The sequence below is a fragment of the Amaranthus tricolor genome, chromosome 4 (assembly GCF_026212465.1).
Source record: "Amaranthus tricolor cultivar Red isolate AtriRed21 chromosome 4, ASM2621246v1, whole genome shotgun sequence".
NCBI classification, from domain to species: domain Eukaryota; kingdom Viridiplantae; phylum Streptophyta; class Magnoliopsida; order Caryophyllales; family Amaranthaceae; genus Amaranthus; species Amaranthus tricolor.
The window spans coordinates 33,254,785-33,276,905 of record NC_080050.1 but is presented as its reverse complement, the minus strand read 5'-3'; the positions used below and the strand labels follow the sequence as shown (position 1 = coordinate 33,276,905).

The 22,121-nt window shown below is 47.7% G+C and overlaps 32 non-coding genes and 1 pseudogene across 32 annotated transcripts; all 33 read right to left on the bottom strand.

Moving 5' to 3' along the window:
• Window positions 1-238: 238 nt before the first annotated feature.
• On the bottom strand, window positions 239-357 carry LOC130812411 (5S ribosomal RNA). The gene has a single exon (XR_009041999.1). It is a non-coding gene; the product is annotated as a 5S ribosomal RNA (ribosomal RNA).
• Window positions 358-919: 562 nt separating this feature from the next.
• LOC130812410 (5S ribosomal RNA) lies at window positions 920-1,038 on the bottom strand. The gene has a single exon (XR_009041998.1). It is a non-coding gene; the product is annotated as a 5S ribosomal RNA (ribosomal RNA).
• A 561-nt stretch (window positions 1,039-1,599) lies between these two features.
• LOC130812409 (5S ribosomal RNA) lies at window positions 1,600-1,718 on the bottom strand. The gene has a single exon (XR_009041997.1). It is a non-coding gene; the product is annotated as a 5S ribosomal RNA (ribosomal RNA).
• Window positions 1,719-2,279: 561 nt separating this feature from the next.
• Window positions 2,280-2,398, bottom strand: LOC130812408 (5S ribosomal RNA). Its single transcript, XR_009041996.1, has one exon. It is a non-coding gene; the product is annotated as a 5S ribosomal RNA (ribosomal RNA).
• A 561-nt stretch (window positions 2,399-2,959) lies between these two features.
• On the bottom strand, window positions 2,960-3,078 carry LOC130812407 (5S ribosomal RNA). Its single transcript, XR_009041995.1, has one exon. It is a non-coding gene; the product is annotated as a 5S ribosomal RNA (ribosomal RNA).
• A 561-nt stretch (window positions 3,079-3,639) lies between these two features.
• Window positions 3,640-3,758, bottom strand: LOC130812406 (5S ribosomal RNA). Its single transcript, XR_009041994.1, has one exon. It is a non-coding gene; the product is annotated as a 5S ribosomal RNA (ribosomal RNA).
• Window positions 3,759-4,321: 563 nt separating this feature from the next.
• Window positions 4,322-4,440, bottom strand: LOC130812404 (5S ribosomal RNA). Its single transcript, XR_009041993.1, has one exon. It is a non-coding gene; the product is annotated as a 5S ribosomal RNA (ribosomal RNA).
• Window positions 4,441-5,002: 562 nt separating this feature from the next.
• On the bottom strand, window positions 5,003-5,121 carry LOC130812403 (5S ribosomal RNA). The gene has a single exon (XR_009041992.1). It is a non-coding gene; the product is annotated as a 5S ribosomal RNA (ribosomal RNA).
• A 562-nt stretch (window positions 5,122-5,683) lies between these two features.
• LOC130812402 (5S ribosomal RNA) lies at window positions 5,684-5,802 on the bottom strand. The gene has a single exon (XR_009041991.1). It is a non-coding gene; the product is annotated as a 5S ribosomal RNA (ribosomal RNA).
• A 562-nt stretch (window positions 5,803-6,364) lies between these two features.
• LOC130812401 (5S ribosomal RNA) lies at window positions 6,365-6,483 on the bottom strand. The gene has a single exon (XR_009041990.1). It is a non-coding gene; the product is annotated as a 5S ribosomal RNA (ribosomal RNA).
• Window positions 6,484-7,046: 563 nt separating this feature from the next.
• Window positions 7,047-7,165, bottom strand: LOC130812399 (5S ribosomal RNA). Its single transcript, XR_009041988.1, has one exon. It is a non-coding gene; the product is annotated as a 5S ribosomal RNA (ribosomal RNA).
• Window positions 7,166-7,727: 562 nt separating this feature from the next.
• On the bottom strand, window positions 7,728-7,846 carry LOC130812398 (5S ribosomal RNA). Its single transcript, XR_009041987.1, has one exon. It is a non-coding gene; the product is annotated as a 5S ribosomal RNA (ribosomal RNA).
• A 561-nt stretch (window positions 7,847-8,407) lies between these two features.
• LOC130812397 (5S ribosomal RNA) lies at window positions 8,408-8,526 on the bottom strand. The gene has a single exon (XR_009041986.1). It is a non-coding gene; the product is annotated as a 5S ribosomal RNA (ribosomal RNA).
• Window positions 8,527-9,088: 562 nt separating this feature from the next.
• On the bottom strand, window positions 9,089-9,207 carry LOC130812396 (5S ribosomal RNA). Its single transcript, XR_009041985.1, has one exon. It is a non-coding gene; the product is annotated as a 5S ribosomal RNA (ribosomal RNA).
• A 563-nt stretch (window positions 9,208-9,770) lies between these two features.
• LOC130812395 (5S ribosomal RNA) lies at window positions 9,771-9,889 on the bottom strand. Its single transcript, XR_009041984.1, has one exon. It is a non-coding gene; the product is annotated as a 5S ribosomal RNA (ribosomal RNA).
• A 563-nt stretch (window positions 9,890-10,452) lies between these two features.
• LOC130811755 (5S ribosomal RNA) lies at window positions 10,453-10,571 on the bottom strand. Its single transcript, XR_009041379.1, has one exon. It is a non-coding gene; the product is annotated as a 5S ribosomal RNA (ribosomal RNA).
• Window positions 10,572-11,131: 560 nt separating this feature from the next.
• On the bottom strand, window positions 11,132-11,250 carry LOC130812394 (5S ribosomal RNA). Its single transcript, XR_009041983.1, has one exon. It is a non-coding gene; the product is annotated as a 5S ribosomal RNA (ribosomal RNA).
• A 561-nt stretch (window positions 11,251-11,811) lies between these two features.
• LOC130812393 (5S ribosomal RNA) lies at window positions 11,812-11,930 on the bottom strand. The gene has a single exon (XR_009041982.1). It is a non-coding gene; the product is annotated as a 5S ribosomal RNA (ribosomal RNA).
• Window positions 11,931-12,491: 561 nt separating this feature from the next.
• On the bottom strand, window positions 12,492-12,610 carry LOC130812392 (5S ribosomal RNA). Its single transcript, XR_009041981.1, has one exon. It is a non-coding gene; the product is annotated as a 5S ribosomal RNA (ribosomal RNA).
• Window positions 12,611-13,172: 562 nt separating this feature from the next.
• On the bottom strand, window positions 13,173-13,291 carry LOC130812391 (5S ribosomal RNA). Its single transcript, XR_009041980.1, has one exon. It is a non-coding gene; the product is annotated as a 5S ribosomal RNA (ribosomal RNA).
• A 562-nt stretch (window positions 13,292-13,853) lies between these two features.
• On the bottom strand, window positions 13,854-13,972 carry LOC130812390 (5S ribosomal RNA). Its single transcript, XR_009041979.1, has one exon. It is a non-coding gene; the product is annotated as a 5S ribosomal RNA (ribosomal RNA).
• Window positions 13,973-14,533: 561 nt separating this feature from the next.
• LOC130812387 (5S ribosomal RNA) lies at window positions 14,534-14,652 on the bottom strand. The gene has a single exon (XR_009041977.1). It is a non-coding gene; the product is annotated as a 5S ribosomal RNA (ribosomal RNA).
• A 562-nt stretch (window positions 14,653-15,214) lies between these two features.
• Window positions 15,215-15,333, bottom strand: LOC130812386 (5S ribosomal RNA). Its single transcript, XR_009041976.1, has one exon. It is a non-coding gene; the product is annotated as a 5S ribosomal RNA (ribosomal RNA).
• Window positions 15,334-15,895: 562 nt separating this feature from the next.
• LOC130812385 (5S ribosomal RNA) lies at window positions 15,896-16,014 on the bottom strand. Its single transcript, XR_009041975.1, has one exon. It is a non-coding gene; the product is annotated as a 5S ribosomal RNA (ribosomal RNA).
• A 562-nt stretch (window positions 16,015-16,576) lies between these two features.
• Window positions 16,577-16,695, bottom strand: LOC130812384 (5S ribosomal RNA). Its single transcript, XR_009041974.1, has one exon. It is a non-coding gene; the product is annotated as a 5S ribosomal RNA (ribosomal RNA).
• Window positions 16,696-17,255: 560 nt separating this feature from the next.
• LOC130812383 (5S ribosomal RNA) lies at window positions 17,256-17,374 on the bottom strand. The gene has a single exon (XR_009041973.1). It is a non-coding gene; the product is annotated as a 5S ribosomal RNA (ribosomal RNA).
• Window positions 17,375-17,936: 562 nt separating this feature from the next.
• On the bottom strand, window positions 17,937-18,055 carry LOC130812382 (5S ribosomal RNA). The gene has a single exon (XR_009041972.1). It is a non-coding gene; the product is annotated as a 5S ribosomal RNA (ribosomal RNA).
• A 561-nt stretch (window positions 18,056-18,616) lies between these two features.
• On the bottom strand, window positions 18,617-18,735 carry LOC130812381 (5S ribosomal RNA). Its single transcript, XR_009041971.1, has one exon. It is a non-coding gene; the product is annotated as a 5S ribosomal RNA (ribosomal RNA).
• A 560-nt stretch (window positions 18,736-19,295) lies between these two features.
• LOC130812380 (5S ribosomal RNA) lies at window positions 19,296-19,414 on the bottom strand. The gene has a single exon (XR_009041970.1). It is a non-coding gene; the product is annotated as a 5S ribosomal RNA (ribosomal RNA).
• Window positions 19,415-19,975: 561 nt separating this feature from the next.
• On the bottom strand, window positions 19,976-20,094 carry LOC130811711 (5S ribosomal RNA). The gene has a single exon (XR_009041339.1). It is a non-coding gene; the product is annotated as a 5S ribosomal RNA (ribosomal RNA).
• A 559-nt stretch (window positions 20,095-20,653) lies between these two features.
• On the bottom strand, window positions 20,654-20,772 carry LOC130812379 (5S ribosomal RNA). The gene has a single exon (XR_009041969.1). It is a non-coding gene; the product is annotated as a 5S ribosomal RNA (ribosomal RNA).
• Window positions 20,773-21,332: 560 nt separating this feature from the next.
• On the bottom strand, window positions 21,333-21,451 carry LOC130812378 (5S ribosomal RNA). The gene has a single exon (XR_009041968.1). It is a non-coding gene; the product is annotated as a 5S ribosomal RNA (ribosomal RNA).
• A 573-nt stretch (window positions 21,452-22,024) lies between these two features.
• Window positions 22,025-22,121, bottom strand: LOC130811914 (5S ribosomal RNA; annotated as a pseudogene).

Genomic DNA, 22,121 nt, shown 5'->3' with positions numbered 1-22,121 from the left:
CCGATGCACGCCTCTTTCGAACAATTCGTTCGCATGCGCATCGACCCGCCTCAACGGGTCCTACCTTTCGAGTGCCCGTGAATTCGAGGCCGGGGCCCGGTTGCGAGTTATATTTTTATAAATAAAATTACTTCCAAGGATTATATTACCATAATCACTGAAATGGCTCTTGCTCAAGTGCAGCGGAAACAAAAAAAAAAAAAAAAAAAATTAAAAAAAAAAAAAAAGAACGGAAAAAGGGGTGCAACACGAGGACTTCCCAGGAGGTCACCCATCCTAGTACTACTCTCGCCCAAGCACGCTTAACTGCGGAGTTCTGATGGGATCCGGTGCATTAGTGCTGGTATGATCGCACCCGTTCAATCACCGTAACAATTTGATTACATGCGCGTTGCCGCCCAAAAGTAAAAAACCAGAGCATTCCGAAGCTCGTAAATTCGCAACCGAGACCCCTTATTTCGAGCCTTCTTCTTCCCAAATACTGTTTTTCACCCTCCCGGTATTGTCCGATTCACAAAAGAGTCCGCCGGCTGTAAAAGCCAGGTGAACTCGCAACAAAAAAACGACGAAATATTTAAGAAATCCGCGCAACACTTGGAAATCAAGAGGCCATCCACGCCGGGCACGCTTCCGCGGGGAGTTCCGACGGGATCCGGTGCAATTTCCGCTTACGCGAACGCACCGATGCACGCCTCTTTCGAACAATTCGTTCGCATGCGCATCGACCCGCCTCAACGGGTCCTACCTTTCGAGTGCCCGTGAATTCGAGGCCGGGGCCCGGTTGCGAGTTATATTTTTATAAATAAAATTACTTCCAAGGATTATATTACCATAATCACTGAAATGGCTCTTGCTCAAGTGCAGCGGAAACAAAAAAAAAAAAAAAAAAAATTAAAAAAAAAAAAAAAGAACGGAAAAAGGGGTGCAACACGAGGACTTCCCAGGAGGTCACCCATCCTAGTACTACTCTCGCCCAAGCACGCTTAACTGCGGAGTTCTGATGGGATCCGGTGCATTAGTGCTGGTATGATCGCACCCGTTCAATCACCGTAACAATTTGATTACATGCGCGTTGCCGCCCAAAAGTAAAAAACCAGAGCATTCCGAAGCTCGTAAATTCGCAACCGAGACCCCTTATTTCGAGCCTTCTTCTTCCCAAATACTGTTTTTCACCCTCCCGGTATTGTCCGATTCACAAAAGAGTCCGCCGGCTGTAAAAGCCAGGTGAACTCGCAACAAAAAAACGACGAAATATTTAAGAAATCCGCGCAACACTTGGAAATCAAGAGGCCATCCACGCCGGGCACGCTTCCGCGGGGAGTTCCGACGGGATCCGGTGCAATTTCCGCTTACGCGAACGCACCGATGCACGCCTCTTTCGAACAATTCGTTCGCATGCGCATCGACCCGCCTCAACGGGTCCTACCTTTCGAGTGCCCGTGAATTCGAGGCCGGGGCCCGGTTGCGAGTTATATTTTTATAAATAAAATTACTTCCAAGGATTATATTACCATAATCACTGAAATGGCTCTTGCTCAAGTGCAGCGGAAACAAAAAAAAAAAAAAAAAAATTAAAAAAAAAAAAAAAGAACGGAAAAAGGGGTGCAACACGAGGACTTCCCAGGAGGTCACCCATCCTAGTACTACTCTCGCCCAAGCACGCTTAACTGCGGAGTTCTGATGGGATCCGGTGCATTAGTGCTGGTATGATCGCACCCGTTCAATCACCGTAACAATTTGATTACATGCGCGTTGCCGCCCAAAAGTAAAAAACCAGAGCATTCCGAAGCTCGTAAATTCGCAACCGAGACCCCTTATTTCGAGCCTTCTTCTTCCCAAATACTGTTTTTCACCCTCCCGGTATTGTCCGATTCACAAAAGAGTCCGCCGGCTGTAAAAGCCAGGTGAACTCGCAACAAAAAAACGACGAAATATTTAAGAAATCCGCGCAACACTTGGAAATCAAGAGGCCATCCACGCCGGGCACGCTTCCGCGGGGAGTTCCGACGGGATCCGGTGCAATTTCCGCTTACGCGAACGCACCGATGCACGCCTCTTTCGAACAATTCGTTCGCATGCGCATCGACCCGCCTCAACGGGTCCTACCTTTCGAGTGCCCGTGAATTCGAGGCCGGGGCCCGGTTGCGAGTTATATTTTTATAAATAAAATTACTTCCAAGGATTATATTACCATAATCACTGAAATGGCTCTTGCTCAAGTGCAGCGGAAACAAAAAAAAAAAAAAAAAAATTAAAAAAAAAAAAAAAGAACGGAAAAAGGGGTGCAACACGAGGACTTCCCAGGAGGTCACCCATCCTAGTACTACTCTCGCCCAAGCACGCTTAACTGCGGAGTTCTGATGGGATCCGGTGCATTAGTGCTGGTATGATCGCACCCGTTCAATCACCGTAACAATTTGATTACATGCGCGTTGCCGCCCAAAAGTAAAAAACCAGAGCATTCCGAAGCTCGTAAATTCGCAACCGAGACCCCTTATTTCGAGCCTTCTTCTTCCCAAATACTGTTTTTCACCCTCCCGGTATTGTCCGATTCACAAAAGAGTCCGCCGGCTGTAAAAGCCAGGTGAACTCGCAACAAAAAAACGACGAAATATTTAAGAAATCCGCGCAACACTTGGAAATCAAGAGGCCATCCACGCCGGGCACGCTTCCGCGGGGAGTTCCGACGGGATCCGGTGCAATTTCCGCTTACGCGAACGCACCGATGCACGCCTCTTTCGAACAATTCGTTCGCATGCGCATCGACCCGCCTCAACGGGTCCTACCTTTCGAGTGCCCGTGAATTCGAGGCCGGGGCCCGGTTGCGAGTTATATTTTTATAAATAAAATTACTTCCAAGGATTATATTACCATAATCACTGAAATGGCTCTTGCTCAAGTGCAGCGGAAACAAAAAAAAAAAAAAAAAAATTAAAAAAAAAAAAAAAGAACGGAAAAAGGGGTGCAACACGAGGACTTCCCAGGAGGTCACCCATCCTAGTACTACTCTCGCCCAAGCACGCTTAACTGCGGAGTTCTGATGGGATCCGGTGCATTAGTGCTGGTATGATCGCACCCGTTCAATCACCGTAACAATTTGATTACATGCGCGTTGCCGCCCAAAAGTAAAAAACCAGAGCATTCCGAAGCTCGTAAATTCGCAACCGAGACCCCTTATTTCGAGCCTTCTTCTTCCCAAATACTGTTTTTCACCCTCCCGGTATTGTCCGATTCACAAAAGAGTCCGCCGGCTGTAAAAGCCAGGTGAACTCGCAACAAAAAAACGACGAAATATTTAAGAAATCCGCGCAACACTTGGAAATCAAGAGGCCATCCACGCCGGGCACGCTTCCGCGGGGAGTTCCGACGGGATCCGGTGCAATTTCCGCTTACGCGAACGCACCGATGCACGCCTCTTTCGAACAATTCGTTCGCATGCGCATCGACCCGCCTCAACGGGTCCTACCTTTCGAGTGCCCGTGAATTCGAGGCCGGGGCCCGGTTGCGAGTTATATTTTTATAAATAAAATTACTTCCAAGGATTATATTACCATAATCACTGAAATGGCTCTTGCTCAAGTGCAGCGGAAACAAAAAAAAAAAAAAAAAAATTAAAAAAAAAAAAAAAGAACGGAAAAAGGGGTGCAACACGAGGACTTCCCAGGAGGTCACCCATCCTAGTACTACTCTCGCCCAAGCACGCTTAACTGCGGAGTTCTGATGGGATCCGGTGCATTAGTGCTGGTATGATCGCACCCGTTCAATCACCGTAACAATTTGATTACATGCGCGTTGCCGCCCAAAAGTAAAAAACCAGAGCATTCCGAAGCTCGTAAATTCGCAACCGAGACCCCTTATTTCGAGCCTTCTTCTTCCCAAATACTGTTTTTCACCCTCCCGGTATTGTCCGATTCACAAAAGAGTCCGCCGGCTGTAAAAGCCAGGTGAACTCGCAACAAAAAAACGACGAAATATTTAAGAAATCCGCGCAACACTTGGAAATCAAGAGGCCATCCACGCCGGGCACGCTTTCCGCGGGGAGTTCCGACGGGATCCGGTGCAATTTCCGCTTACGCGAACGCACCGATGCACGCCTCTTTCGAACAATTCGTTCGCATGCGCATCGACCCGCCTCAACGGGTCCTACCTTTCGAGTGCCCGTGAATTCGAGGCCGGGGCCCGGTTGCGAGTTATATTTTTATAAATAAAATTACTTCCAAGGATTATATTACCATAATCACTGAAATGGCTCTTGCTCAAGTGCAGCGGAAACAAAAAAAAAAAAAAAAAAAATAAAAAAAAAAAAAAAAGAACGGAAAAAGGGGTGCAACACGAGGACTTCCCAGGAGGTCACCCATCCTAGTACTACTCTCGCCCAAGCACGCTTAACTGCGGAGTTCTGATGGGATCCGGTGCATTAGTGCTGGTATGATCGCACCCGTTCAATCACCGTAACAATTTGATTACATGCGCGTTGCCGCCCAAAAGTAAAAAACCAGAGCATTCCGAAGCTCGTAAATTCGCAACCGAGACCCCTTATTTCGAGCCTTCTTCTTCCCAAATACTGTTTTTCACCCTCCCGGTATTGTCCGATTCACAAAAGAGTCCGCCGGCTGTAAAAGCCAGGTGAACTCGCAACAAAAAAACGACGAAATATTTAAGAAATCCGCGCAACACTTGGAAATCAAGAGGCCATCCACGCCGGGCACGCTTCCGCGGGGAGTTCCGACGGGATCCGGTGCAATTTCCGCTTACGCGAACGCACCGATGCACGCCTCTTTCGAACAATTCGTTCGCATGCGCATCGACCCGCCTCAACGGGTCCTACCTTTCGAGTGCCCGTGAATTCGAGGCCGGGGCCCGGTTGCGAGTTATATTTTTATAAATAAAATTACTTCCAAGGATTATATTACCATAATCACTGAAATGGCTCTTGCTCAAGTGCAGCGGAAACAAAAAAAAAAAAAAAAAAATTAAAAAAAAAAAAAAAAGAACGGAAAAAGGGGTGCAACACGAGGACTTCCCAGGAGGTCACCCATCCTAGTACTACTCTCGCCCAAGCACGCTTAACTGCGGAGTTCTGATGGGATCCGGTGCATTAGTGCTGGTATGATCGCACCCGTTCAATCACCGTAACAATTTGATTACATGCGCGTTGCCGCCCAAAAGTAAAAAACCAGAGCATTCCGAAGCTCGTAAATTCGCAACCGAGACCCCTTATTTCGAGCCTTCTTCTTCCCAAATACTGTTTTTCACCCTCCCGGTATTGTCCGATTCACAAAAGAGTCCGCCGGCTGTAAAAGCCAGGTGAACTCGCAACAAAAAAACGACGAAATATTTAAGAAATCCGCGCAACACTTGGAAATCAAGAGGCCATCCACGCCGGGCACGCTTCCGCGGGGAGTTCCGACGGGATCCGGTGCAATTTCCGCTTACGCGAACGCACCGATGCACGCCTCTTTCGAACAATTCGTTCGCATGCGCATCGACCCGCCTCAACGGGTCCTACCTTTCGAGTGCCCGTGAATTCGAGGCCGGGGCCCGGTTGCGAGTTATATTTTTATAAATAAAATTACTTCCAAGGATTATATTACCATAATCACTGAAATGGCTCTTGCTCAAGTGCAGCGGAAACAAAAAAAAAAAAAAAAAAATTAAAAAAAAAAAAAAAAGAACGGAAAAAGGGGTGCAACACGAGGACTTCCCAGGAGGTCACCCATCCTAGTACTACTCTCGCCCAAGCACGCTTAACTGCGGAGTTCTGATGGGATCCGGTGCATTAGTGCTGGTATGATCGCACCCGTTCAATCACCGTAACAATTTGATTACATGCGCGTTGCCGCCCAAAAGTAAAAAACCAGAGCATTCCGAAGCTCGTAAATTCGCAACCGAGACCCCTTATTTCGAGCCTTCTTCTTCCCAAATACTGTTTTTCACCCTCCCGGTATTGTCCGATTCACAAAAGAGTCCGCCGGCTGTAAAAGCCAGGTGAACTCGCAACAAAAAAACGACGAAATATTTAAGAAATCCGCGCAACACTTGGAAATCAAGAGGCCATCCACGCCGGGCACGCTTCCGCGGGGAGTTCCGACGGGATCCGGTGCAATTTCCGCTTACGCGAACGCACCGATGCACGCCTCTTTCGAACAATTCGTTCGCATGCGCATCGACCCGCCTCAACGGGTCCTACCTTTCGAGTGCCCGTGAATTCGAGGCCGGGGCCCGGTTGCGAGTTATATTTTTATAAATAAAATTACTTCCAAGGATTATATTACCATAATCACTGAAATGGCTCTTGCTCAAGTGCAGCGGAAACAAAAAAAAAAAAAAAAAAATTAAAAAAAAAAAAAAAAGAACGGAAAAAGGGGTGCAACACGAGGACTTCCCAGGAGGTCACCCATCCTAGTACTACTCTCGCCCAAGCACGCTTAACTGCGGAGTTCTGATGGGATCCGGTGCATTAGTGCTGGTATGATCGCACCCGTTCAATCACCGTAACAATTTGATTACATGCGCGTTGCCGCCCAAAAGTAAAAAACCAGAGCATTCCGAAGCTCGTAAATTCGCAACCGAGACCCCTTATTTCGAGCCTTCTTCTTCCCAAATACTGTTTTTCACCCTCCCGGTATTGTCCGATTCACAAAAGAGTCCGCCGGCTGTAAAAGCCAGGTGAACTCGCAACAAAAAAACGACGAAATATTTAAGAAATCCGCGCAACACTTGGAAATCAAGAGGCCATCCACGCCGGGCACGCTTCCGCGGGGAGTTCCGACGGGATCCGGTGCAATTTCCGCTTACGCGAACGCACCGATGCACGCCTCTTTCGAACAATTCGTTCGCATGCGCATCGACCCGCCTCAACGGGTCCTACCTTTCGAGTGCCCGTGAATTCGAGGCCGGGGCCCGGTTGCGAGTTATATTTTTATAAATAAAATTACTTCCAAGGATTATATTACCATAATCACTGAAATGGCTCTTGCTCAAGTGCAGCGGAAACAAAAAAAAAAAAAAAAAAAATTAAAAAAAAAAAAAAAAGAACGGAAAAAGGGGTGCAACACGAGGACTTCCCAGGAGGTCACCCATCCTAGTACTACTCTCGCCCAAGCACGCTTAACTGCGGAGTTCTGATGGGATCCGGTGCATTAGTGCTGGTATGATCGCACCCGTTCAATCACCGTAACAATTTGATTACATGCGCGTTGCCGCCCAAAAGTAAAAAACCAGAGCATTCCGAAGCTCGTAAATTCGCAACCGAGACCCCTTATTTCGAGCCTTCTTCTTCCCAAATACTGTTTTTCACCCTCCCGGTATTGTCCGATTCACAAAAGAGTCCGCCGGCTGTAAAAGCCAGGTGAACTCGCAACAAAAAAACGACGAAATATTTAAGAAATCCGCGCAACACTTGGAAATCAAGAGGCCATCCACGCCGGGCACGCTTCCGCGGGGAGTTCCGACGGGATCCGGTGCAATTTCCGCTTACGCGAACGCACCGATGCACGCCTCTTTCGAACAATTCGTTCGCATGCGCATCGACCCGCCTCAACGGGTCCTACCTTTCGAGTGCCCGTGAATTCGAGGCCGGGGCCCGGTTGCGAGTTATATTTTTATAAATAAAATTACTTCCAAGGATTATATTACCATAATCACTGAAATGGCTCTTGCTCAAGTGCAGCGGAAACAAAAAAAAAAAAAAAAAAATTAAAAAAAAAAAAAAAAGAACGGAAAAAGGGGTGCAACACGAGGACTTCCCAGGAGGTCACCCATCCTAGTACTACTCTCGCCCAAGCACGCTTAACTGCGGAGTTCTGATGGGATCCGGTGCATTAGTGCTGGTATGATCGCACCCGTTCAATCACCGTAACAATTTGATTACATGCGCGTTGCCGCCCAAAAGTAAAAAACCAGAGCATTCCGAAGCTCGTAAATTCGCAACCGAGACCCCTTATTTCGAGCCTTCTTCTTCCCAAATACTGTTTTTCACCCTCCCGGTATTGTCCGATTCACAAAAGAGTCCGCCGGCTGTAAAAGCCAGGTGAACTCGCAACAAAAAAACGACGAAATATTTAAGAAATCCGCGCAACACTTGGAAATCAAGAGGCCATCCACGCCGGGCACGCTTCCGCGGGGAGTTCCGACGGGATCCGGTGCAATTTCCGCTTACGCGAACGCACCGATGCACGCCTCTTTCGAACAATTCGTTCGCATGCGCATCGACCCGCCTCAACGGGTCCTACCTTTCGAGTGCCCGTGAATTCGAGGCCGGGGCCCGGTTGCGAGTTATATTTTTATAAATAAAATTACTTCCAAGGATTATATTACCATAATCACTGAAATGGCTCTTGCTCAAGTGCAGCGGAAACAAAAAAAAAAAAAAAAAAATTAAAAAAAAAAAAAAAGAACGGAAAAAGGGGTGCAACACGAGGACTTCCCAGGAGGTCACCCATCCTAGTACTACTCTCGCCCAAGCACGCTTAACTGCGGAGTTCTGATGGGATCCGGTGCATTAGTGCTGGTATGATCGCACCCGTTCAATCACCGTAACAATTTGATTACATGCGCGTTGCCGCCCAAAAGTAAAAAACCAGAGCATTCCGAAGCTCGTAAATTCGCAACCGAGACCCCTTATTTCGAGCCTTCTTCTTCCCAAATACTGTTTTTCACCCTCCCGGTATTGTCCGATTCACAAAAGAGTCCGCCGGCTGTAAAAGCCAGGTGAACTCGCAACAAAAAAACGACGAAATATTTAAGAAATCCGCGCAACACTTGGAAATCAAGAGGCCATCCACGCCGGGCACGCTTCCGCGGGGAGTTCCGACGGGATCCGGTGCAATTTCCGCTTACGCGAACGCACCGATGCACGCCTCTTTCGAACAATTCGTTCGCATGCGCATCGACCCGCCTCAACGGGTCCTACCTTTCGAGTGCCCGTGAATTCGAGGCCGGGGCCCGGTTGCGAGTTATATTTTTATAAATAAAATTACTTCCAAGGATTATATTACCATAATCACTGAAATGGCTCTTGCTCAAGTGCAGCGGAAACAAAAAAAAAAAAAAAAAAAATTAAAAAAAAAAAAAAAGAACGGAAAAAGGGGTGCAACACGAGGACTTCCCAGGAGGTCACCCATCCTAGTACTACTCTCGCCCAAGCACGCTTAACTGCGGAGTTCTGATGGGATCCGGTGCATTAGTGCTGGTATGATCGCACCCGTTCAATCACCGTAACAATTTGATTACATGCGCGTTGCCGCCCAAAAGTAAAAAACCAGAGCATTCCGAAGCTCGTAAATTCGCAACCGAGACCCCTTATTTCGAGCCTTCTTCTTCCCAAATACTGTTTTTCACCCTCCCGGTATTGTCCGATTCACAAAAGAGTCCGCCGGCTGTAAAAGCCAGGTGAACTCGCAACAAAAAAACGACGAAATATTTAAGAAATCCGCGCAACACTTGGAAATCAAGAGGCCATCCACGCCGGGCACGCTTCCGCGGGGAGTTCCGACGGGATCCGGTGCAATTTCCGCTTACGCGAACGCACCGATGCACGCCTCTTTCGAACAATTCGTTCGCATGCGCATCGACCCGCCTCAACGGGTCCTACCTTTCGAGTGCCCGTGAATTCGAGGCCGGGGCCCGGTTGCGAGTTATATTTTTATAAATAAAATTACTTCCAAGGATTATATTACCATAATCACTGAAATGGCTCTTGCTCAAGTGCAGCGGAAACAAAAAAAAAAAAAAAAAAAAATTAAAAAAAAAAAAAAAGAACGGAAAAAGGGGTGCAACACGAGGACTTCCCAGGAGGTCACCCATCCTAGTACTACTCTCGCCCAAGCACGCTTAACTGCGGAGTTCTGATGGGATCCGGTGCATTAGTGCTGGTATGATCGCACCCGTTCAATCACCGTAACAATTTGATTACATGCGCGTTGCCGCCCAAAAGTAAAAAACCAGAGCATTCCGAAGCTCGTAAATTCGCAACCGAGACCCCTTATTTCGAGCCTTCTTCTTCCCAAATACTGTTTTTCACCCTCCCGGTATTGTCCGATTCACAAAAGAGTCCGCCGGCTGTAAAAGCCAGGTGAACTCGCAACAAAAAAACGACGAAATATTTAAGAAATCCGCGCAACACTTGGAAATCAAGAGGCCATCCACGCCGGGCACGCTTCCGCGGGGAGTTCCGACGGGATCCGGTGCAATTTCCGCTTACGCGAACGCACCGATGCACGCCTCTTTCGAACAATTCGTTCGCATGCGCATCGACCCGCCTCAACGGGTCCTACCTTTCGAGTGCCCGTGAATTCGAGGCCGGGGCCCGGTTGCGAGTTATATTTTTATAAATAAAATTACTTCCAAGGATTATATTACCATAATCACTGAAATGGCTCTTGCTCAAGTGCAGCGGAAACAAAAAAAAAAAAAAAAAAAAATTAAAAAAAAAAAAAAAGAACGGAAAAAGGGGTGCAACACGAGGACTTCCCAGGAGGTCACCCATCCTAGTACTACTCTCGCCCAAGCACGCTTAACTGCGGAGTTCTGATGGGATCCAGTGCATTAGTGCTGGTATGATCGCACCCGTTCAATCACCGTAACAATTTGATTACATGCGCGTTGCCGCCCAAAAGTAAAAAACCAGAGCATTCCGAAGCTCGTAAATTCGCAACCGAGACCCCTTATTTCGAGCCTTCTTCTTCCCAAATACTGTTTTTCACCCTCCCGGTATTGTCCGATTCACAAAAGAGTCCGCCGGCTGTAAAAGCCAGGTGAACTCGCAACAAAAAAACGACGAAATATTTAAGAAATCCGCGCAACACTTGGAAATCAAGAGGCCATCCACGCCGGGCACGCTTCCGCGGGGAGTTCCGACGGGATCCGGTGCAATTTCCGCTTACGCGAACGCACCGATGCACGCCTCTTTCGAACAATTCGTTCGCATGCGCATCGACCCGCCTCAACGGGTCCTACCTTTCGAGTGCCCGTGAATTCGAGGCCGGGGCCCGGTTGCGAGTTATATTTTTATAAATAAAATTACTTCCAAGGATTATATTACCATAATCACTGAAATGGCTCTTGCTCAAGTGCAGCGGAAACAAAAAAAAAAAAAAAAAAATTAAAAAAAAAAAAAAGAACGGAAAAAGGGGTGCAACACGAGGACTTCCCAGGAGGTCACCCATCCTAGTACTACTCTCGCCCAAGCACGCTTAACTGCGGAGTTCTGATGGGATCCGGTGCATTAGTGCTGGTATGATCGCACCCGTTCAATCACCGTAACAATTTGATTACATGCGCGTTGCCGCCCAAAAGTAAAAAACCAGAGCATTCCGAAGCTCGTAAATTCGCAACCGAGACCCCTTATTTCGAGCCTTCTTCTTCCCAAATACTGTTTTTCACCCTCCCGGTATTGTCCGATTCACAAAAGAGTCCGCCGGCTGTAAAAGCCAGGTGAACTCGCAACAAAAAAACGACGAAATATTTAAGAAATCCGCGCAACACTTGGAAATCAAGAGGCCATCCACGCCGGGCACGCTTCCGCGGGGAGTTCCGACGGGATCCGGTGCAATTTCCGCTTACGCGAACGCACCGATGCACGCCTCTTTCGAACAATTCGTTCGCATGCGCATCGACCCGCCTCAACGGGTCCTACCTTTCGAGTGCCCGTGAATTCGAGGCCGGGGCCCGGTTGCGAGTTATATTTTTATAAATAAAATTACTTCCAAGGATTATATTACCATAATCACTGAAATGGCTCTTGCTCAAGTGCAGCGGAAACAAAAAAAAAAAAAAAAAAATTAAAAAAAAAAAAAAAGAACGGAAAAAGGGGTGCAACACGAGGACTTCCCAGGAGGTCACCCATCCTAGTACTACTCTCGCCCAAGCACGCTTAACTGCGGAGTTCTGATGGGATCCGGTGCATTAGTGCTGGTATGATCGCACCCGTTCAATCACCGTAACAATTTGATTACATGCGCGTTGCCGCCCAAAAGTAAAAAACCAGAGCATTCCGAAGCTCGTAAATTCGCAACCGAGACCCCTTATTTCGAGCCTTCTTCTTCCCAAATACTGTTTTTCACCCTCCCGGTATTGTCCGATTCACAAAAGAGTCCGCCGGCTGTAAAAGCCAGGTGAACTCGCAACAAAAAAACGACGAAATATTTAAGAAATCCGCGCAACACTTGGAAATCAAGAGGCCATCCACGCCGGGCACGCTTCCGCGGGGAGTTCCGACGGGATCCGGTGCAATTTCCGCTTACGCGAACGCACCGATGCACGCCTCTTTCGAACAATTCGTTCGCATGCGCATCGACCCGCCTCAACGGGTCCTACCTTTCGAGTGCCCGTGAATTCGAGGCCGGGGCCCGGTTGCGAGTTATATTTTTATAAATAAAATTACTTCCAAGGATTATATTACCATAATCACTGAAATGGCTCTTGCTCAAGTGCAGCGGAAACAAAAAAAAAAAAAAAAAAATTAAAAAAAAAAAAAAAGAACGGAAAAAGGGGTGCAACACGAGGACTTCCCAGGAGGTCACCCATCCTAGTACTACTCTCGCCCAAGCACGCTTAACTGCGGAGTTCTGATGGGATCCGGTGCATTAGTGCTGGTATGATCGCACCCGTTCAATCACCGTAACAATTTGATTACATGCGCGTTGCCGCCCAAAAGTAAAAAACCAGAGCATTCCGAAGCTCGTAAATTCGCAACCGAGACCCCTTATTTCGAGCCTTCTTCTTCCCAAATACTGTTTTTCACCCTCCCGGTATTGTCCGATTCACAAAAGAGTCCGCCGGCTGTAAAAGCCAGGTGAACTCGCAACAAAAAAACGACGAAATATTTAAGAAATCCGCGCAACACTTGGAAATCAAGAGGCCATCCACGCCGGGCACGCTTCCGCGGGGAGTTCCGACGGGATCCGGTGCAATTTCCGCTTACGCGAACGCACCGATGCACGCCTCTTTCGAACAATTCGTTCGCATGCGCATCGACCCGCCTCAACGGGTCCTACCTTTCGAGTGCCCGTGAATTCGAGGCCGGGGCCCGGTTGCGAGTTATATTTTTATAAATAAAATTACTTCCAAGGATTATATTACCATAATCACTGAAATGGCTCTTGCTCAAGTGCAGCGGAAACAAAAAAAAAAAAAAAAAAATTAAAAAAAAAAAAAAAAGAACGGAAAAAGGGGTGCAACACGAGGACTTCCCAGGAGGTCACCCATCCTAGTACTACTCTCGCCCAAGCACGCTTAACTGCGGAGTTCTGATGGGATCCGGTGCATTAGTGCTGGTATGATCGCACCCGTTCAATCACCGTAACAATTTGATTACATGCGCGTTGCCGCCCAAAAGTAAAAAACCAGAGCATTCCGAAGCTCGTAAATTCGCAACCGAGACCCCTTATTTCGAGCCTTCTTCTTCCCAAATACTGTTTTTCACCCTCCCGGTATTGTCCGATTCACAAAAGAGTCCGCCGGCTGTAAAAGCCAGGTGAACTCGCAACAAAAAAACGACGAAATATTTAAGAAATCCGCGCAACACTTGGAAATCAAGAGGCCATCCACGCCGGGCACGCTTCCGCGGGGAGTTCCGACGGGATCCGGTGCAATTTCCGCTTACGCGAACGCACCGATGCACGCCTCTTTCGAACAATTCGTTCGCATGCGCATCGACCCGCCTCAACGGGTCCTACCTTTCGAGTGCCCGTGAATTCGAGGCCGGGGCCCGGTTGCGAGTTATATTTTTATAAATAAAATTACTTCCAAGGATTATATTACCATAATCACTGAAATGGCTCTTGCTCAAGTGCAGCGGAAACAAAAAAAAAAAAAAAAAAATTAAAAAAAAAAAAAAAAGAACGGAAAAAGGGGTGCAACACGAGGACTTCCCAGGAGGTCACCCATCCTAGTACTACTCTCGCCCAAGCACGCTTAACTGCGGAGTTCTGATGGGATCCGGTGCATTAGTGCTGGTATGATCGCACCCGTTCAATCACCGTAACAATTTGATTACATGCGCGTTGCCGCCCAAAAGTAAAAAACCAGAGCATTCCGAAGCTCGTAAATTCGCAACCGAGACCCCTTATTTCGAGCCTTCTTCTTCCCAAATACTGTTTTTCACCCTCCCGGTATTGTCCGATTCACAAAAGAGTCCGCCGGCTGTAAAAGCCAGGTGAACTCGCAACAAAAAAACGACGAAATATTTAAGAAATCCGCGCAACACTTGGAAATCAAGAGGCCATCCACGCCGGGCACGCTTCCGCGGGGAGTTCCGACGGGATCCGGTGCAATTTCCGCTTACGCGAACGCACCGATGCACGCCTCTTTCGAACAATTCGTTCGCATGCGCATCGACCCGCCTCAACGGGTCCTACCTTTCGAGTGCCCGTGAATTCGAGGCCGGGGCCCGGTTGCGAGTTATATTTTTATAAATAAAATTACTTCCAAGGATTATATTACCATAATCACTGAAATGGCTCTTGCTCAAGTGCAGCGGAAACAAAAAAAAAAAAAAAAAAATTAAAAAAAAAAAAAAAGAACGGAAAAAGGGGTGCAACACGAGGACTTCCCAGGAGGTCACCCATCCTAGTACTACTCTCGCCCAAGCACGCTTAACTGCGGAGTTCTGATGGGATCCGGTGCATTAGTGCTGGTATGATCGCACCCGTTCAATCACCGTAACAATTTGATTACATGCGCGTTGCCGCCCAAAAGTAAAAAACCAGAGCATTCCGAAGCTCGTAAATTCGCAACCGAGACCCCTTATTTCGAGCCTTCTTCTTCCCAAATACTGTTTTTCACCCTCCCGGTATTGTCCGATTCACAAAAGAGTCCGCCGGCTGTAAAAGCCAGGTGAACTCGCAACAAAAAAACGACGAAATATTTAAGAAATCCGCGCAACACTTGGAAATCAAGAGGCCATCCACGCCGGGCACGCTTCCGCGGGGAGTTCCGACGGGATCCGGTGCAATTTCCGCTTACGCGAACGCACCGATGCACGCCTCTTTCGAACAATTCGTTCGCATGCGCATCGACCCGCCTCAACGGGTCCTACCTTTCGAGTGCCCGTGAATTCGAGGCCGGGGCCCGGTTGCGAGTTATATTTTTATAAATAAAATTACTTCCAAGGATTATATTACCATAATCACTGAAATGGCTCTTGCTCAAGTGCAGCGGAAACAAAAAAAAAAAAAAAAAAAATTAAAAAAAAAAAAAAAGAACGGAAAAAGGGGTGCAACACGAGGACTTCCCAGGAGGTCACCCATCCTAGTACTACTCTCGCCCAAGCACGCTTAACTGCGGAGTTCTGATGGGATCCGGTGCATTAGTGCTGGTATGATCGCACCCGTTCAATCACCGTAACAATTTGATTACATGCGCGTTGCCGCCCAAAAGTAAAAAACCAGAGCATTCCGAAGCTCGTAAATTCGCAACCGAGACCCCTTATTTCGAGCCTTCTTCTTCCCAAATACTGTTTTTCACCCTCCCGGTATTGTCCGATTCACAAAAGAGTCCGCCGGCTGTAAAAGCCAGGTGAACTCGCAACAAAAAAACGACGAAATATTTAAGAAATCCGCGCAACACTTGGAAATCAAGAGGCCATCCACGCCGGGCACGCTTCCGCGGGGAGTTCCGACGGGATCCGGTGCAATTTCCGCTTACGCGAACGCACCGATGCACGCCTCTTTCGAACAATTCGTTCGCATGCGCATCGACCCGCCTCAACGGGTCCTACCTTTCGAGTGCCCGTGAATTCGAGGCCGGGGCCCGGTTGCGAGTTATATTTTTATAAATAAAATTACTTCCAAGGATTATATTACCATAATCACTGAAATGGCTCTTGCTCAAGTGCAGCGGAAACAAAAAAAAAAAAAAAAAAATTAAAAAAAAAAAAAAAAGAACGGAAAAAGGGGTGCAACACGAGGACTTCCCAGGAGGTCACCCATCCTAGTACTACTCTCGCCCAAGCACGCTTAACTGCGGAGTTCTGATGGGATCCGGTGCATTAGTGCTGGTATGATCGCACCCGTTCAATCACCGTAACAATTTGATTACATGCGCGTTGCCGCCCAAAAGTAAAAAACCAGAGCATTCCGAAGCTCGTAAATTCGCAACCGAGACCCCTTATTTCGAGCCTTCTTCTTCCCAAATACTGTTTTTCACCCTCCCGGTATTGTCCGATTCACAAAAGAGTCCGCCGGCTGTAAAAGCCAGGTGAACTCGCAACAAAAAAACGACGAAATATTTAAGAAATCCGCGCAACACTTGGAAATCAAGAGGCCATCCACGCCGGGCACGCTTCCGCGGGGAGTTCCGACGGGATCCGGTGCAATTTCCGCTTACGCGAACGCACCGATGCACGCCTCTTTCGAACAATTCGTTCGCATGCGCATCGACCCGCCTCAACGGGTCCTACCTTTCGAGTGCCCGTGAATTCGAGGCCGGGGCCCGGTTGCGAGTTATATTTTTATAAATAAAATTACTTCCAAGGATTATATTACCATAATCACTGAAATGGCTCTTGCTCAAGTGCAGCGGAAACAAAAAAAAAAAAAAAAAAAATTAAAAAAAAAAAAAAAGAACGGAAAAAGGGGTGCAACACGAGGACTTCCCAGGAGGTCACCCATCCTAGTACTACTCTCGCCCAAGCACGCTTAACTGCGGAGTTCTGATGGGATCCGGTGCATTAGTGCTGGTATGATCGCACCCGTTCAATCACCGTAACAATTTGATTACATGCGCGTTGCCGCCCAAAAGTAAAAAACCAGAGCATTCCGAAGCTCGTAAATTCGCAACCGAGACCCCTTATTTCGAGCCTTCTTCTTCCCAAATACTGTTTTTCACCCTCCCGGTATTGTCCGATTCACAAAAGAGTCCGCCGGCTGTAAAAGCCAGGTGAACTCGCAACAAAAAAACGACGAAATATTTAAGAAATCCGCGCAACACTTGGAAATCAAGAGGCCATCCACGCCGGGCACGCTTCCGCGGGGAGTTCCGACGGGATCCGGTGCAATTTCCGCTTACGCGAACGCACCGATGCACGCCTCTTTCGAACAATTCGTTCGCATGCGCATCGACCCGCCTCAACGGGTCCTACCTTTCGAGTGCCCGTGAATTCGAGGCCGGGGCCCGGTTGCGAGTTATATTTTTATAAATAAAATTACTTCCAAGGATTATATTACCATAATCACTGAAATGGCTCTTGCTCAAGTGCAGCGGAAACAAAAAAAAAAAAAAAAAAATTAAAAAAAAAAAAAAGAACGGAAAAAGGGGTGCAACACGAGGACTTCCCAGGAGGTCACCCATCCTAGTACTACTCTCGCCCAAGCACGCTTAACTGCGGAGTTCTGATGGGATCCGGTGCATTAGTGCTGGTATGATCGCACCCGTTCAATCACCGTAACAATTTGATTACATGCGCGTTGCCGCCCAAAAGTAAAAAACCAGAGCATTCCGAAGCTCGTAAATTCGCAACCGAGACCCCTTATTTCGAGCCTTCTTCTTCCCAAATACTGTTTTTCACCCTCCCGGTATTGTCCGATTCACAAAAGAGTCCGCCGGCTGTAAAAGCCAGGTGAACTCGCAACAAAAAAACGACGAAATATTTAAGAAATCCGCGCAACACTTGGAAATCAAGAGGCCATCCACGCCGGGCACGCTTCCGCGGGGAGTTCCGACGGGATCCGGTGCAATTTCCGCTTACGCGAACGCACCGATGCACGCCTCTTTCGAACAATTCGTTCGCATGCGCATCGACCCGCCTCAACGGGTCCTACCTTTCGAGTGCCCGTGAATTCGAGGCCGGGGCCCGGTTGCGAGTTATATTTTTATAAATAAAATTACTTCCAAGGATTATATTACCATAATCACTGAAATGGCTCTTGCTCAAGTGCAGCGGAAACAAAAAAAAAAAAAAAAAAAATTAAAAAAAAAAAAAAAGAACGGAAAAAGGGGTGCAACACGAGGACTTCCCAGGAGGTCACCCATCCTAGTACTACTCTCGCCCAAGCACGCTTAACTGCGGAGTTCTGATGGGATCCGGTGCATTAGTGCTGGTATGATCGCACCCGTTCAATCACCGTAACAATTTGATTACATGCGCGTTGCCGCCCAAAAGTAAAAAACCAGAGCATTCCGAAGCTCGTAAATTCGCAACCGAGACCCCTTATTTCGAGCCTTCTTCTTCCCAAATACTGTTTTTCACCCTCCCGGTATTGTCCGATTCACAAAAGAGTCCGCCGGCTGTAAAAGCCAGGTGAACTCGCAACAAAAAAACGACGAAATATTTAAGAAATCCGCGCAACACTTGGAAATCAAGAGGCCATCCACGCCGGGCACGCTTCCGCGGGGAGTTCCGACGGGATCCGGTGCAATTTCCGCTTACGCGAACGCACCGATGCACGCCTCTTTCGAACAATTCGTTCGCATGCGCATCGACCCGCCTCAACGGGTCCTACCTTTCGAGTGCCCGTGAATTCGAGGCCGGGGCCCGGTTGCGAGTTATATTTTTATAAATAAAATTACTTCCAAGGATTATATTACCATAATCACTGAAATGGCTCTTGCTCAAGTGCAGCGGAAACAAAAAAAAAAAAAAAAAAATTAAAAAAAAAAAAAAAGAACGGAAAAAGGGGTGCAACACGAGGACTTCCCAGGAGGTCACCCATCCTAGTACTACTCTCGCCCAAGCACGCTTAACTGCGGAGTTCTGATGGGATCCGGTGCATTAGTGCTGGTATGATCGCACCCGTTCAATCACCGTAACAATTTGATTACATGCGCGTTGCCGCCCAAAAGTAAAAAACCAGAGCATTCCGAAGCTCGTAAATTCGCAACCGAGACCCCTTATTTCGAGCCTTCTTCTTCCCAAATACTGTTTTTCACCCTCCCGGTATTGTCCGATTCACAAAAGAGTCCGCCGGCTGTAAAAGCCAGGTGAACTCGCAACAAAAAAACGACGAAATATTTAAGAAATCCGCGCAACACTTGGAAATCAAGAGGCCATCCACGCCGGGCACGCTTCCGCGGGGAGTTCCGACGGGATCCGGTGCAATTTCCGCTTACGCGAACGCACCGATGCACGCCTCTTTCGAACAATTCGTTCGCATGCGCATCGACCCGCCTCAACGGGTCCTACCTTTCGAGTGCCCGTGAATTCGAGGCCGGGGCCCGGTTGCGAGTTATATTTTTATAAATAAAATTACTTCCAAGGATTATATTACCATAATCACTGAAATGGCTCTTGCTCAAGTGCAGCGGAAACAAAAAAAAAAAAAAAAAAATTAAAAAAAAAAAAAAGAACGGAAAAAGGGGTGCAACACGAGGACTTCCCAGGAGGTCACCCATCCTAGTACTACTCTCGCCCAAGCACGCTTAACTGCGGAGTTCTGATGGGATCCGGTGCATTAGTGCTGGTATGATCGCACCCGTTCAATCACCGTAACAATTTGATTACATGCGCGTTGCCGCCCAAAAGTAAAAAACCAGAGCATTCCGAAGCTCGTAAATTCGCAACCGAGACCCCTTATTTCGAGCCTTCTTCTTCCCAAATACTGTTTTTCACCCTCCCGGTATTGTCCGATTCACAAAAGAGTCCGCCGGCTGTAAAAGCCAGGTGAACTCGCAACAAAAAAACGACGAAATATTTAAGAAATCCGCGCAACACTTGGAAATCAAGAGGCCATCCACGCCGGGCACGCTTCCGCGGGGAGTTCCGACGGGATCCGGTGCAATTTCCGCTTACGCGAACGCACCGATGCACGCCTCTTTCGAACAATTCGTTCGCATGCGCATCGACCCGCCTCAACGGGTCCTACCTTTCGAGTGCCCGTGAATTCGAGGCCGGGGCCCGGTTGCGAGTTATATTTTTATAAATAAAATTACTTCCAAGGATTATATTACCATAATCACTGAAATGGCTCTTGCTCAAGTGCAGCGGAAACAAAAAAAAAAAAAAAAAAATTAAAAAAAAAAAAAAAGAACGGAAAAAGGGGTGCAACACGAGGACTTCCCAGGAGGTCACCCATCCTAGTACTACTCTCGCCCAAGCACGCTTAACTGCGGAGTTCTGATGGGATCCGGTGCATTAGTGCTGGTATGATTGCACCCGTTCAATCACCGTAACAATTTGATTACATGCGCGTTGCCGCCCAAAAGTAAAAAACCAGAGCATTCCGAAGCTCGTAAATTCGCAACCGAGACCCCTTATTTCGAGCCTTCTTCTTCCCAAATACTGTTTTTCACCCTCCCGGTATTGTCCGATTCACAAAAGAGTCCGCCGGCTGTAAAAGCCAGGTGAACTCGCAACAAAAAAACGACGAAATATTTAAGAAATCCGCGCAACACTTGGAAATCAAGAGGCCATCCACGCCGGGCACGCTTCCGCGGGGAGTTCCGACGGGATCCGGTGCAATTTCCGCTTACGCGAACGCACCGATGCACGCCTCTTTCGAACAATTCGTTCGCATGCGCATCGACCCGCCTCAACGGGTCCTACCTTTCGAGTGCCCGTGAATTCGAGGCCGGGGCCCGGTTGCGAGTTATATTTTTATAAATAAAATTACTTCCAAGGATTATATTACCATAATCACTGAAATGGCTCTTGCTCAAGTGCAGCGGAAACAAAAAAAAAAAAAAAAAAATTAAAAAAAAAAAAAGAACGGAAAAAGGGGTGCAACACGAGGACTTCCCAGGAGGTCACCCATCCTAGTACTACTCTCGCCCAAGCACGCTTAACTGCGGAGTTCTGATGGGATCCGGTGCATTAGTGCTGGTATGATCGCACCCGTTCAATCACCGTAACAATTTGATTACATGCGCGTTGCCGCCCAAAAGTAAAAAACCAGAGCATTCCGAAGCTCGTAAATTCGCAACCGAGACCCCTTATTTCGAGCCTTCTTCTTCCCAAATACTGTTTTTCACCCTCCCGGTATTGTCCGATTCACAAAAGAGTCCGCCGGCTGTAAAAGCCAGGTGAACTCGCAACAAAAAAACGACGAAATATTTAAGAAATCCGCGCAACACTTGGAAATCAAGAGGCCATCCACGCCGGGCACGCTTCCGCGGGGAGTTCCGACGGGATCCGGTGCAATTTCCGCTTACGCGAACGCACCGATGCACGCCTCTTTCGAACAATTCGTTCGCATGCGCATCGACCCGCCTCAACGGGTCCTACCTTTCGAGTGCCCGTGAATTCGAGGCCGGGGCCCGGTTGCGAGTTATATTTTTATAAATAAAATTACTTCCAAGGATTATATTACCATAATCACTGAAATGGCTCTTGCTCAAGTGCAGCGGAAACAAAAAAAAAAAAAAAAAAATTAAAAAAAAAAAAAAGAACGGAAAAAGGGGTGCAACACGAGGACTTCCCAGGAGGTCACCCATCCTAGTACTACTCTCGCCCAAGCACGCTTAACTGCGGAGTTCTGATGGGATCCGGTGCATTAGTGCTGGTATGATCGCACCCGTTCAATCACCGTAACAATTTGATTACATGCGCGTTGCCGCCCAAAAGTAAAAAACCAGAGCATTCCGAAGCTCGTAAATTCGCAACCGAGACCCCTTATTTCGAGCCTTCTTCTTCCCAAATACTGTTTTTCACCCTCCCGGTATTGTCCGATTCACAAAAGAGTCCGCCGGCTGTAAAAGCCAGGTGAACTCGCAACAAAAAAACGACGAAATATTTAAGAAATCCGCGCAACACTTGGAAATCAAGAGGCCATCCACGCCGGGCACGCTTCCGCGGGGAGTTCCGACGGGATCCGGTGCAATTTCCGCTTACGCGAACGCACCGATGCACGCCTCTTTCGAACAATTCGTTCGCATGCGCATCGACCCGCCTCAACGGGTCCTACCTTTCGAGTGCCCGTGAATTCGAGGCCGGGGCCCGGTTGCGAGTTATATTTTTATAAATAAAATTACTTCCAAGGATTATATTACCATAATCATTACCATAATCACTGAAATGGCTCTTGCTCAAGTGCAGCGGAAACAAAAAAAAAAAAAAAAAAATTAAAAAAAAAAAAAAAGAACGGAAAAAGGGGTGCAACACGAGGACTTCCCAGGAGGTCACCCATCCTAGTACTACTCTCGCCCAAGCACGCTTAACTGCGGAGTTCTGATGGGATCCGGTGCAT